Genomic DNA, 15,150 nt, shown 5'->3' with positions numbered 1-15,150 from the left:
GGAGTGAATTAGATGAAGTGGTAGATGGTGTACCTAGGAAAGAACGATTGGTGATTGGGGCAGACTTTAATGGGCATGTAGGTGAAGGGAACAGAGGTGATGAGGAGGTGATGGTAGGTATGGTTTTAAGGAGAGGAATGTGGAAGGGCAAATGGTGGTAGATTTTGCTAAAAGGATGGAAATGGCAGTGGTGAACACCTATTTTAAGAAGAAGGAGGATCATAGGGTGACGTATAAGAGTGGAGGAAGGTGCACACAGGTGGACTATGTTCTATGCAGGAGATGCAACCTGAAGGAGATTGGAGACTGTAAGGTGGTGGCAGGGGACAGTGTAGCTAGACAGCATCGGATGGTGGTCTGTAGGATGGTTTTGGAGGCGAAGAAGAAGAGGAGGAGAGTGAGGACTGAAAGAAGAATAAGATGGTGGAAACTTAGGGAGAAAGAGTGTAGTGTGAGGTTCAGGGAAGAGGTCAGACAGGGGCTTGGTGGTGGTGAAGAGGTGCTGGATGATTGGGCAAATTCTGCAGGATTGATGAGGGAGGCAGCTAGAAAAGTACTTCGTGTGACATCTGGAAATAGAAAGCAAGACAAGGAGATGTGGTGGTGGAATGAGGAAGTGCAGGAGAGCATAAGGAGAAAGAGGTTGGCAAAACAGAAGTGGGATAGACAGAGTGATGAGAAAAGTAGGCAGGAGTACAAGGAGATGCGGTAGCAGGTAAAGAGGGATGTGGCGAAAGCCAAGGAAAAGGCATATGAGAAACTGTATAAGAGGTTGGACACTAAGGAAGGAGAAAAGGATTTATACCAATTGGCCAAGCAGAGGGACCGAGCTGGGAAGGATGTACTGCAAGTTAGAGCAGTAAAGGATGGAGAGGGAAATGTGTTGACTAGTGAGGAGAGTGTGTTGAGAAGGTGGAGGGAGTATTTTGAGCAGCTGATGAATGAGGAAAATCAGAGAGAGAGAAGGATATGTGGAGTTGGTGAAGCAGGATGTAGATAGGATTAGTAAGGAGGAAGTGAGAGCAGCGATTAAGAGGATGAAGAATGGAAAGTCGGTTGGACCAGATGACATACCGGTAGAAGCGTGGAGATGTTTAGGAGAGATACAGTGGAGTTTTTGACCAGATTGTTTAACAGGATTTTGGAAGGTGAGAAGATGCCTGAGGAATGGAGAAGAAGTGTGCTGGTACCGATCTTTAAGCATAAAGGAGATGTGCAGTCTTGCAGTAACTACAGGGGAATTAAGTTGATCAGTCACATCATGAAGTTATGGGAAAGAGTAGTGGAAGCCAGGCTGAGAGAAGAGGTGACCATCTGTGAGCAACAGTAGGAAGAGCACCACAGATGTCTTATTTGCTTTGAGGATGTTGATGGAGAAGTATAGAGAAGAACAAAAGGAATTGCATTGTGTATTTGTGGATTTAGATAAAGCGTACGACAGAGTGCCAAGAGAGGAGTTGTGGTATTGTATGAGGAAGTCAGGTGTGTCAGAGAAGTATGTGAAGGTGGTGCAGGACATGTATGAGGACAGTGTGACAGCAGTGAAGTGTGCAGTAGGTACGACAGACTGGTTCAGGGTGAAGGTTGGACTGCATCAAGGATCGGCCCTGAGCCCTTTCCTGTTTGCAGTGGTGATGGACAGGTTGACGGACGAGGTCAGAGAGAGCCTGGAGGTTGAGAAGAGCCTGGAGAGGTGGAGATATGCGTTGGAGAGAAGGGGAATTGAGAGTCAGTAGGAGTAAGACAGAGTACATGTGCATTAATGAAAGGGAGGGCAGTAAAGGGTTGCAGTTGCAGGGAGAAGAGTTGGAGAAGGTGGAAGAGTTCAGGTACCTGGGGTCAACAGTGCAAAGTAATAGAGAGTGTGTTAGAGAAGTGAAGAAAAGAGTGCAGGCAGGGTGGAGTGGGTAGAGAAGAGTGATAGCAGGAGTGATTTGTGATAGAAGAGTATCTGTGAGAGTGAAAGGAAAGTTTATAGGACTGTGGTGAGACCTGAGATGTTGTATGGTTTAGAGACAGTGGCATTGAGTAAAAGACTGGTGGAGCTGGAGGTAGCAGAGCTGAAGATGTTGAGGTTTTCGTTGGGAGTGACGACGATGGACAGGATTAGAAATGAGTTTATTAGAGGGACAGCGCATGTAGGAGACAAGGTTGGGTGGATTGAGATGGTTTGGACATGTGCAGAGGAGGGACATGGGGTATATCGGTAGGAGAATGCTGATGATGGAGCCACCAGGAAAAAGAAAAAGAGGAAGACCGAGGAGGAGGTTTATGGATGTGGTGAGGAAAGAAATGCTGGTAGTTGGTTTGAAAGAGGCAGATGTAGAGGACAGGGGGGTATGGAGGGTATGGGGGTCTGTGGCAACGACTAACGGGAGCAGCCAAAAGAAAAAGAAGAGACATTTGTTGATTATTAGGGTAGTTTGTGTCTTTCGAGTCTCTTTGAATGAACTATAGAAACAATAACACAGAATGAGAACAGTGGCAAGGAGAAACTCCCTGAGATGATCTTAAGAAAGAAACCAGAGTCAGAAGGGAAACCATCCATATCTGAGTGAGTGACAGACAGACAGACAGACAGACAGACAGACAGACAGACAGACAGACAGACAGACAGACAAGATTTCTGTAAATGCACAGCAGTGTCTGAGTTTGTGTGTCTGTGTGTGTGTGTGTGCGCTATGAGGATGAGATCAAATAGCCGTTGAAGTTACCATGGCAACCTGTGTGCAAATTCATTTCAGGTTAAACATGCAGGTGTGTGTGTGTGTGTGCGCGTGTGCGCGTGCGCGTGTGTGTGTGTGTGTGTGCGCTCTCACGCAGCTGTTGAGTGTGCTGCAAAAGTTGGCTCTTTGTTAACCACATAGAACTCCAAATATGAAAAGTAATTGTGTGCACACTTACACACCTGCACACCTTTTTCTTTTTTCTGACATAAATGATTATAAATAAATAAATTACACACACACACACACACACACACACACACACACACACACACACACACACACACACACACACACGCTATTAAATAAATAATACACTAATCTCATTTGTCTATTATTGCCATATATATTGGACTATTAGGCTGCAGCTGCATTACACATTTCCTAGAAATATTTATCACTTCATGAGTCACTCTATAAACCGCAAAGACCTGTCAGGACTTGATAAGTGGTAATTTAATTTAGTTTTATTTGAACACGAGTGACAGTGCAGCTCTACAGAAATCCAGATGGAGATTTAAATCTCTAAGAAAACTAAGACGTCTAACAGAGACAGCTAAATCAAAAAATGAGAATTCTTCATAAGATCAATCAAAAAAAAGTTTTTTGTGAATTGTTGGCCTTCTGAAAAGTATGTTTATTCACTGTATATGTACTCAATACTTGGTTGGGGCTGCTTTTGCTTTAATTACTGCCTTAATTCAGCGTGGCATGGAGGTGATCAGTCTGTGGCACTGCTGAGGTGGTATGGAAGCCCAGGTTTCTTTGACAGTTCAACTTTCCATTAATGTGCTTGGATACAGCAGTCGGTGAACAGCAGCTTCTGTAGTGATGACCTTTTGTCTCTTACCCTCCATGTGCAGGGGGTCAATGATCGTCTTTTGGACAACTGTCAAATCAGCAGTCTTCCCTCATGATTGTGAAGCCTGTACCAGACTGAGACACCATTTAAAGGCTCAAGAAACCTTTGCAGGTGTTTGGATTTCTAATATTCTAAAATACTGAATTTTGGGTTTTCATTAGCTGTAAGCCAAAATCATCAAAATTAAAAGAAATAAACACTTGAAATATATCAGTCTGTGTGTGATGAATCTATATAATATACAAGTTATAACTTTTGTATTGAATTACTCAAATAAATAAATGTATTGATTTATCAATAATATATCAGTACTGTATCTGTAATATCTGTACTTTCTACTTCTTACATTTTCTAAAAGGAAATACTTGTTCCCTTAGTATTTAACAATCTCTTTTGACATGATCAATACTTTTTGCTTCTCATTGTGCTCATTGAAATGTGAGGGGTGTACTCACTTTTGTGAGATACTGTATATACAGTGTGTATATATATATATATATATATAAGTGTGTGTGTGTGTGTGTGTGTGTGTGTGTGTGTGTGTGTGTGTGTGTGTGTGTGTGTGTGTGTGTGTGTGTGTGTGTGTGTGCAAAGCAGTAATCAAAGCAAAAGGTGGCTACTTTGAAGAACCTACAATATGACATTTTTCAGTTGTTTCACACTTTTTTGTTATGTATATAATTCCATATATAATTCCACATGTGTTAATATGTCAATAACATAGTTTTGATGCCTTCAGTGTGAATCTACAATTTTCATTGTCATGAAAATAAAGAAAACTCTTTGAATGAGAAGGTGTGTCCAAACTTTTGGTCTGTACTGTGTGTATATATATATATCTTCTTCTTCTTCTTTCGGCTGCTCCCATTAGGGGTCGCCACAGCGGATCATCCGTCTCCATACCACCCTGTCCTCTATATCTGCCTCTTTTACACCAACTACCTGCATGTCTTCCCTCACCACATCCATGAACCTCCTCCTTGGCCTTCCTCTTTTCCTCCTACCTGGTGGCTCCATCTTCAGCATTTTTCTACCAATATAATTCATGTCCCTTCTCTGCACATGTCCAAACCATCTCAATCTCGCCTCCCTCACCTTGTCACCAAAACATCCTACATGTGCTGTCCCTCTAATAAACTTATTTCTAATCTTGTCCATCCTCGTCACTCCCAACGAAAACCTCAACATCTTCAGCTCCGCTACCTCCAGCTCCACCTCCTGTTTTTTACTCAATGCCACTGTCTCTAATCCATACAACATCGCAGGTCTCACCACAGTCCTATAAACTTTCCCTTTCATTCTTGCAGATACTCTTCTATCACAAATCACTCCTGTCACTCTTCTCCACCCACTCCACCCTGCCTGCACTCTTTTCTTTACTTCCCTAACACACTCTCCATTACTTTGCACTGTTGACCCCAGGTACCTGAACTCCTCCACCTTCTCCACCTCTTCTCCCTGCAACCGCATCACTCCACTGCCCTCCCTCTCATTCACACACATGTACTCTGTCTTACTCCTACTGACTTTCATTCCCTTTCTCTCCAGCGCATATCTCCACCTCTCCAGGCTCTTCTCAACCTGCTCTCTACTCTCACCACAAATCACAATATCATCTGCAAACATCATAGTCCAGGGAGACTCCTGTCTGACCTCGTCCGTCAACCTGTCCATCACCACTGCAAACAGGAAAGGGCTCAGGGCCGATCCTTGATGCAGTCCAACCTTCACCCTGAACCAGTCTGTCGTACCTACTGCACACTTTACTGCCGTCACACTGTCCTCATACATGTCCTGCACCACCCTCACATACTTCTCTGACACACCTGACTTCCTCATACAATACCACAACTCCTCTCTCGGCACCCTGTCGTACGCTTTCTCTAAATCCACAAATACACAATGCAGCTCCTTCTGTCCTTCTCTATACTTCTCCATCAACATCCTCAAAGCAAATAAGGCATCTGTGGTGCTCTTCCTCGGCATGAAACCATACTGTTGCTCACAGATGGTCACCTCTTCTCTCAGCCTGGCTTCCACTACTCTTTCCCATAACTTCATGGTGTGACTGATCAACTTAATTCCCCTGTAGTTACTGCAGGTCTGCACATCTCCCTTATGCTTAAAGATCGGTACCAGCACACTCCTTCTCCATTCCTCAGGCATCCTCTCCCCTTCCAGAATCCTGTTTAACAATCTGGTTAAAAACTCCACTGCCATCTCTCCTAAACATCTCCACGCTTCTACCGGTATGTCATCTGGTCCAACCGACTTTCCATTCTTCATCCTCTTAATCGCTGCTCTCACTTCCTCCTTACTAATCCTATCTACATCCTGCTTCACCAACTTCACATCCTCCAACCTTCTCTCTCTCTGATTTTCCTCATTCATCAGCTGCTCAAAATACTCCCTCCATCTTCTCAACACACTCTCCTCACTAGTCAACACATTTCCCTCTCCATCCTTTATTGCTCTAACTTGCAGTACATCCTTCCCAGCTCGGTCCCTCTGCTTGGCCAATCGGTATAAATCCTTTTCTCCTTCCTTAGTGTCCAACCTCTTATACAGTTCCTCATATGCCTTTTCCTTGGCTTTCGCCACATCCCTTTTAACCTGCTGCCGCATCTCCTTGTACTCCTGCCTACTCTTCTCATCACTCTGTCGATCCCACTTCTGTTTTGCCAATCTCTTTCCCCTAATGCTCTCCTGCACTTCCTCATTCCACCACCACGTCTCCTTGTCTTGCTTTCTATTTCCAGATGTCACACCAAGTACTTTTCTAGCTGCCTCCCTCATCACTCCTGCAGTAGTTGCCCAATCATCCGGCACCTCTTCACCACCACCAAGCCCCTGTCTGACCTCTTCCCTGAACCTCACACTACACTCTTCCTCCTTCAGTTTCCACCATCTTATTCTTCTTTCAAACCTTACTTTCCTCCTCTTCTTCGCCTCCAAAACCATCCTACAGACCACCATCCGATGCTGTCTAGCTACACTGTCCCCCGCCAACACCTTACAGTCTCCAATCTCCTTCAGGTTGCATCTCCTACACAGAAGATAATCCACCTGTGTGCACCTTCCTCCACTCTTATACGTCACCCTATGATCCTCCTTCTTCTTAAAATACGTGTTCACCACTGCCATTTCCATCCTTTTAGCAAAATCTACCACCATCTGCCCTTCCACATTCCTCTCCTTAAAACCATACCTACCCATCACCTCCTCATCACCTCTGTTCCCTTCACCTACATGCCCATTAAAGTCTGCCCCAATCACCAATCGTTCTTTCCTAGGTACACCATCTACCACTTCATCTAATTCACTCCAGAATCTTTCTTTCTCCTCCATCTCACAGCCAACTTGTGGAGCATAGGCACTGATGACATTTATCATCATCCCTTCAACTTCCACCTTCACGATCATCACCCTATCAGAAACTCTCTTCACCTCCACTACACTCTTACTGTACGCTTCCTTCAGAATCACCCCTACACCATTTCTCTTTCCATCCACACCATGATAAAACAGTTTAAACCCACCTCCAATGTTCCTGGCCTTACTCCCTTTCCACTTGGTCTCCTGAACACACAACACATCTACCTTTCTCCTCTCCATCATATCAGCTATCTCTCTCCCTTTACCCGTCATAGTACCAACATTTAAAGTACCAACCCGAACCTCTACTCTCCTACACTGCTCCTTTTCCTGCCGTCTCTGTAGACGCCTTCCTCCTCTCCTTCTCCTCCTTCGGCCAACAGTAGCCCAATTTCCACCGGTACCCTGTCGGCTAACGATACCTGTGGCGGTCGTTGTTAACCCGGGCCTCGACCGATCCGGTATGAAATTCTCATTTGTGATCCGCATATTTGATTTGGCACATGTTTTACGCTGGATGCCCTTCCTAACGCAACCCTCCCCATTTACCCGGGCTTGGGACCGGCACTAAGAGTACACTGGCTTGTGCCCCCCTAATGGCTGGGTTTTATATATATATATATATATATACTCCTTCTTCTTCTTTCGGCTGCTCCCATTAGGGGTCGCCACCTCTTTTACACCAACTACCTGCATGTCTTCCCTCACCACATCCATGAACCTCCTCCTTGGCCTTCCTCTTTTCCTCCTACCTGGTGGCTCCATCTTCAGCATTTTTCTACCAATATAATTCATGTCCCTTCTCTGCACATGTCCAAACCATCTCAATCTCGCCTCCCTCACCTTGTCACCAAAACATCCTACATGTGCTGTCCCTCTAATAAACTCATTTCTAATCTTGTCCATCCTCGTCACTCCCAACGAAAACCTCAACATCTTCAGCTCTGCTACCTCCAGCTCCACCTCCTGTCTTTTACTCAATGCCACTGTCTCTAATCCATACAACATCGCAGGTCTCACCACAGTCCTATAAACTTTCCCTTTCATTCTTGCAGATACCCTACTATCACAAATCACTCCTGTCACTCTTCTCCACCCACCCCACCCTGCCTGCACTCTTTTCTTTACTTCCCTAACACACTCTCCATTACTTTGCACTGTTGACCCCAGGTACCTGAACTCCTCCACCTTCTCCACCTCTTCTCCCTGCAACCGCATCACTCCACTGCCCTCCCTCTCATTCACACACATGTACTCTGTCTTACTCCTACTGACTTTCATTCCCCTTCTCTCCAGCGCATATCTCCACCTCTCCAGGCTCTTCTCAACCTGCTCTCTACTCTCACCACAAATCACAATATCATCTGCAAACATCATAGTCCAGGGAGACTCCTGTCTGACCTCGTCCGTATATATATATATATATATATATATATATATATATATATATATATATATATATATATATATATATATACACACACAGTATTTCTTCTTCTTTTAAACCAACTACCTGCATGTCTTCTTTAGCCACATCCATAAACCTCCTCCATGGTCTTCCTCTTTTCCTCCTTTCTGGTGGCTCCATCCTCAGCATTCTCCTACTGATATACCCCATGTCCCTCCTCTGCACATGTCCAAACCATCTCACTCTCACTTCCCTCGATCATCTTCAAAACGTCCTACATGCGCTGTCTGTCTAATAAACTTGTTTCTTTACTTTTTTAAATGATAGTTTTATTGATTTCTTATTAAAACTTAAACAGAGCCGATCATATCAGTCCACACACACAGCCTGCATTCAAGCATATTAATAACAATATAACAACAATGTATTGTTAATATAAATTAATAACAATGGAAAGGCAAAGGGCAGAAAAGAACATAAGTCATGGCGAGGGTCTTGCTTGTTCAAGTAGGCACAAAGGGGCCCATATCCGCCAAAATAGATCAGATTTGTTAGCCACTTGTGCTACTGTAAACACATCTTTAAAGTTGGCACTTGTGGTGATGACCATAGAAAAGTATACATTCTTTGCCAAATAAGTAATGACTTTTTTTAAAGAGTGTGATTTAGTAGAGAAATCTAATAATGTTTTACAGTTTAGTAAATATATATTTGGAGACTAGTGGTTTTTCTAGCCAGCATTTCCTGAACTATATCATATACCTCCTGCCAAAAAGGTTTAATGTTCTTACAGTCCCAAAACAGATGTATCAACGATCCTATTTCAGATTTACATTCAAAACACAGCTGAGATAAATTTGGGTAAGATATATTCCAAAATATATACAAAATATATACAAAAAAAACCTCCTCACATATAGAAAGCCATTCATCAGTAAATCAGTATCAGTAAATGGGTGTCCCATATCCCTTACCCAAATCGTTATTAAAGGATTTAAAGGGAAACAGGCTTCTGATAACAGAGAATCCAGACAGGAAATCTGACCATTCAGCGCCCCCGGAAGAAAGAAGACTATTTTCAAAATCAGAAAGTTCCCAGCGAATTTTCCCGTGTCGTTTCAGACTGAATAAAATGACGTAATTGGAGAAATTTGAAAAAAAAAAATCTGTTTTGGAATTTAACGTTTCTATTTTAAACGTTTCAAAAGATTTAAAAACCTTTCGTGTAAATTAACTGGGTAAATGAGATATACCCTTTTTGCCCAGGTCTGAAGGCCAATACCGGCTAACGAGTCAGGGAAGTCAGGGTTTAAAGTGTTCGGGGATTGCATGGACATTTATTGGGGACATTGAGATGCTTTTTGAAATCTTCCCAAACCAAATGAGTGTTTGATAACAAATGAAACATTTCCAGGGTAGACCTCCCTAAAGTTATAAATAAATGGGCAGGATGTTAGCATTCTTTGGGCGCATGCAAAAGATTCCATACTGACCCACAAGGAGTCCATATCATTTAAAATCCATTTAAGCATTTGTTTAATGTAAGCAGCCTAATAATAGAACGGCATGTTGGGCAAAAAAACACCCCTACACTCCGTTGGCTTGAGATGGGAAGCAAGTTTGATCCTACGGTTTTTGTTTATTATTCCATATAAACTTGCCAAAAGCTGCATTCAGATCTTTAAAAAAAGTTCTGATTCAAATATCAGGGTATAGACTGAAATAAATAGAGTTAACAATGGAGCACGTTCATTTTCATTGTGTTAATTCTTCCAAAGAAACAAATTGGTTTCCACCTTTACATATGTTGCTTGAGTCTTGCCATTAAGGGTGAGTAGTTCTTAAAGAATAAACTCTTCAAATCAGAGGTTGCTTTAAGTAAAGAAGAAGATCGTCCACATATAATGATAGACGGTGTTCCATTCCCTGGATGCCACTGTGCATGTGAATACTTTCTGCCTGGGGTTTGATGTACAAGGCAAACAAGAGTGGGGACAGGGGACAGCCCTGATGGCAGCCTCCTTGGATCGAAGGTCTACTTGATAGTAAATCGTAAGTATTAACCACAGCTGATGGGCTAGAGTAAAGAAATGTAACTAGTATGATGTATCCAGAGATATTATAGCAGCTGGGTCACCATCTACAGTCAAATGCTGTATTGTGTTCCACCGATGACGCATGTTGTCTGAACCATAGCGGGATTTAATCAATCCAGTTTGGTCTGGTTTAATGATCTCAGATAGGATTTTCTCCAGGAGACGAGCTAAGCCACAATTTTAATGTCTATATTGAGTAAACTGTGAAATGAGGCACATTCTAATGGGTTTTTTCCTTTTTTGAGGATCAAGCTAATAGAAGCAGTCCTCCAAGAATCTGGAGTAAGACTGTCTTCCAAAAGATTGTCAGCTACTGGCATGGAAATAGGGGACGGCACATGCCAAAATAGTTGGTCAAATTCCAGAGGGGAGCCATCCAACACTGGTGCCCTCCCACTAGGCATAGATTGAATAGCTGCAAAGATTTCTTCTTTTGTTAGAGAGGTATTGAGAAAGGCCTGGTCCTCATCTGAGATTGAGGGTAGGGGGATCCTTTTCAAAAATGTAGCAGGGTCTTGGGTTTATTCCCATATTAACAAAACTTTTGCCTGCTGAACATTATGAATTTTTTATAAATAGTTCGAGTGTAGAGTTTACTCCTTCCTAATCCTATCCACTTCCTGCTTCACCATCTCCACACCATCCAACCATCCACACCATCTCCACACCATCCAACCATCCACACCATCTCCACACCATCCATAGGATCACTCCTACATCATTTCTCTTTCCAACCACACCATGAAAGAACAGTTTAAACTCCCCCTCTAATGTTCCTGGTCTTACTCCATTTAAACTTGACATATATATATATATATATATATATATATATATATATATATATATATATATATATATATATATATATATATATATATATACAAACACACACTTATTACTGTCTACCTTTACTTATGCGTGTTTGGCACGAGCACCATTCTTATGATTCTCATGGGGTTGATTGTGCAAAAAAAGAAGCCATGAGAGATAAAAATAGTTTTTCACTCTGCACCACCATCCATATAATTAAGGAATGCGATTCTGGAAATTTCCATGAACTCATGGTCTAAGATAAGAAGCTGCGATTCCCAGGTGTTGAATTAGGAGACAGGATTGAGATCTCTGTAATGAACTGATCTCTGCAGGAAGAGACAAGTACAGACATCGAAATACATACGAAAAATGGACCGGATTCTCATGATGCTTTGTTTTTGTTTTACATCATATCATTTCAAAGTGGGTTTAATGATAATGATAATAATAATAATAATAATAATAATAATAATAATAATAATAATATGTACTTATCTTAGTCAGCAAGTTTTAGTATAAAAAATGAGTAAAATTCACTCACACCATCTAATTATTTATAGTAATAAGTACAATCTAAAAAACATTGGCACAAGTTATTTGGGGCACATGCTCTGGACTGAACTGGACTGTGGAAGTGACATTTGTCAATCTTCTAACCCTAGATCATGAAAGCAAACGGTCACTTATTTAACCTTATCTATCATAAGATTTGTTGTCATCGTTCAATGTTAGATGAGAAGTTCACGTTTGGAGCCTCCTTCAGGCAGACATCTGTCATAACAGGCTAGCTAATGCTAATGTACAGGAGAAAAGCGTTTTACGTATAACCAGTGCTCTTATATTGATTTGAATGTTATTCCTGTGAAGTCGTAAAAGCACAATCTGTGCTCATTTACGTTTTATTAAGTTACTGAAATGTTAGCTAGTAACATAATTAACTCATATAGCTAGCTGTTTGTGACAAACGTCTAGGCTAACTGATCAAGTTAACAAAAAGCGCTAAGAAAGCTAACGTGTAAAATGTAAGTGTTTGTGTTTCCGCCGATAAGACAAGAAGTTTGGTGTTAAGTTTTTTTATTTTTTATTTTGCGGAATATTAAAGTTGTGCTTAAGAAATGACGTTCGTCACTGAAATGAATGTTATTTTAATGTGAGAAAAATGCTAGACAATTGGATGATGATGAACTGTTGATCGGAAATACTTTGTTTTTTTCTCCCTAACACTGTAAATGAGGTATGTTTTTGTTTAACTCAAGTCTCAAAAGTGCAAACAAGGCTGGTCATTACAATGTATCTCCTTACAGTCTCAGAGTATTGAGAAAATAACGGGATGTAGTGCTCTGCTGTCTCATTGAGCACTTAGGGGAACCCCAAGAAGAGCTCTTCCAAGACTCCCAGGTGAGATACAAAATCATCAACTAACAATTTTATCATTTACATTACTTATATGTGGTTAGATTGATAAAAAATTGTTGGGTTGAAGAATTAAATTTTGTGATCCATAATCTTTTCCCTGAGGACGATCCTGTAGACGTGTCTATTGTAATAGAGGGCATCCAAGAGATCAGTGGATGTGAATACAAAACCAAGGCATGCATGTTGTTGATGGGGTTGATCTATACCCTCAAACTTGAGTATCTCAAGAAACTCAAGAATACTTCCAAAGTATTTCAAAAACTTCTTTTGGATCTTGATAGAGGCAAAGGTTCACATCCCTCAAAACTAAGCTCATGGAATAGAGTGTTTCCATGTCTTGTGTTGGCAACAAAACTAAGAACCCAAATCAATGTACACCGTTATTTAGTGTTATACCTTTCCAAATGTTTTGAAATGTATCTGACTGTATACATACAAACACAGGCATTGAAGCATTAAAGTCTCAGGTGACAGTAATTGGTCATCAAATAGACACTCTTAGTTAAAAAAAAGTAAAATCCTAGATTCTTGTGTTCAGGGAAAGAATAAGCTGGGGTTTTTTTTTTTACCTCTTTTCTTTGTTACTTGATCGTTCAAGTAAAGAAAAATCATAATCTACTGTGTCTTTTTAAAGTTATTAGTAAGTTACCGTTTCCTGATAAAATAATTACAGAAATTATTAAATAGATTATAAACTACAATGGAGTTAATGTTACTAAGTAATTTATAATGTAATGTAATTATAGTAAACTACTCAAATATTTCATTATGTAATGTCATTTTAATTGGCATGTTATAGCTGATTTATTTAGGTACTTTTTATGAAAAAATACTGGGTACAACGTACCTGAATAAACTAAGTGCAAAATGTTGCCTCCAATTTTTTTGGGTAGATTTTATAGTTTTTTTTTTTTTTTTACAGTGTAATAATGATAATAATAACAACAATAATAACAACAATAATTATTATTATTAATATAACAATAATAATAATAACAATAATAATAATAACAATAATAGTTATTGTTATTATTATAATTTAGGCCCATTCTGGCTCTAATATAGATAGATAGATAGATAGATAGATAGATAGATAGATAGATAGATAGATAGATAGATAGATGCTTTATACGATTGTCCAACATTTAAGCATGAAAAAAGAAATAGAATAGTATAAAGTATAGAAACGTAAAAAAAAATGTATGTATATAGATGATTGAGTATGGCAGATATTGACAGAGTACAAATTAGTAGTAAATTGTGAGTGTGTGTGTGTGTGTGTGTGTGAGAGAGTGTGTGTGTGTGTGTGTGTGTGTGTGTGTGTCTATATATATATATATATATATATATATATATATATATATATATATATATATATATATATATACAGTGAGGAAAATAAGTATTTGAACACCCTGCTATTTTGCAAGTTCTCCCACTTAGAAATCATGGAGGGGTCTGAAATTGTCATCGTAGGTGCATGTCCACTGTGAGAGACATAATATAAAAAAAAAATCTAGAAATCACAATGTATGATTTTTAAACTATTTATTTGTATGATACAGCTGCAAATAAGTATTTGAACACCTGAGAAAGTCAATGTTAATATTTGGTACAGGAGCCTTTGTTTGCAATTACAGAGGTCAAACGTTTCCTGTAGTTTTTCACCAGGTTTGCAAACACTACAGGAGGGATTTTGGCCCACTCCTCCACACAGATCTTCTCTAGATTAGTCAGGGTTCTGGCCTGTCGCTGAGAAACACGGAGTTTAAACTCCCTCCAAAGATTCTCTATTGGGTTTAGGTCTGGAGACTGGCTAGGCCACGCCAGAACCTTGATATGCTTCTTACAGAGCCACTCCTTGGTTATCCTGGCTGTGTGCTTCGGGTCATTGTCATGTTGGAAGACCCAGCCTCGACCCATCTTCAATGCTCTAACTGAGGGAAGGAGGTTGTTCCTCAAAATCTCGCAATACATGGCCCCGGGCATCCTCTCCTTAATACAGTGCAGTCACCCTGTCCCATGTGCAGAAAAACACCCTCAAAACATGATGCTACCACCCCCATGCTTTACAGTAGGGATGGTGTTCTAGGGAAGGTACTCATCATTCTTCTTCCTTAAAACACGTTTAGTGGAATTATGACCCAAAAGTTCTATTTTGGTCTCATCTGACCACATGACTTTCTCCCATGTCTCCTCTGGATCATCCAAATGGTCATTGGCAAACTTAAGACGTCCCCGTAGCCCTTTCCAGCCTTGTGGAGGTGTACAATTTCGTCTCTAGTGTCTTTGGACAGCTCTTTGGTCTTGGCCATGTTAGTGGTTGGATTCTTACTGATTGTATGGGGTGGAAAGGTGTCTTTATGCAGCTAACGACCTCAAACAGGTGCATCTAATTTAGGATAATAAATGTAGTGGAGGTGGACATTTTAATGGCAGACTAACAGGTCTTTG

The sequence above is a fragment of the Silurus aristotelis genome (genome assembly GCF_946808225.1).
Source record: "Silurus aristotelis genome assembly, chromosome: 2".
Classification (NCBI taxonomy): domain Eukaryota; kingdom Metazoa; phylum Chordata; class Actinopteri; order Siluriformes; family Siluridae; genus Silurus; species Silurus aristotelis.
This window is presented reverse-complemented; position numbering follows the sequence as displayed.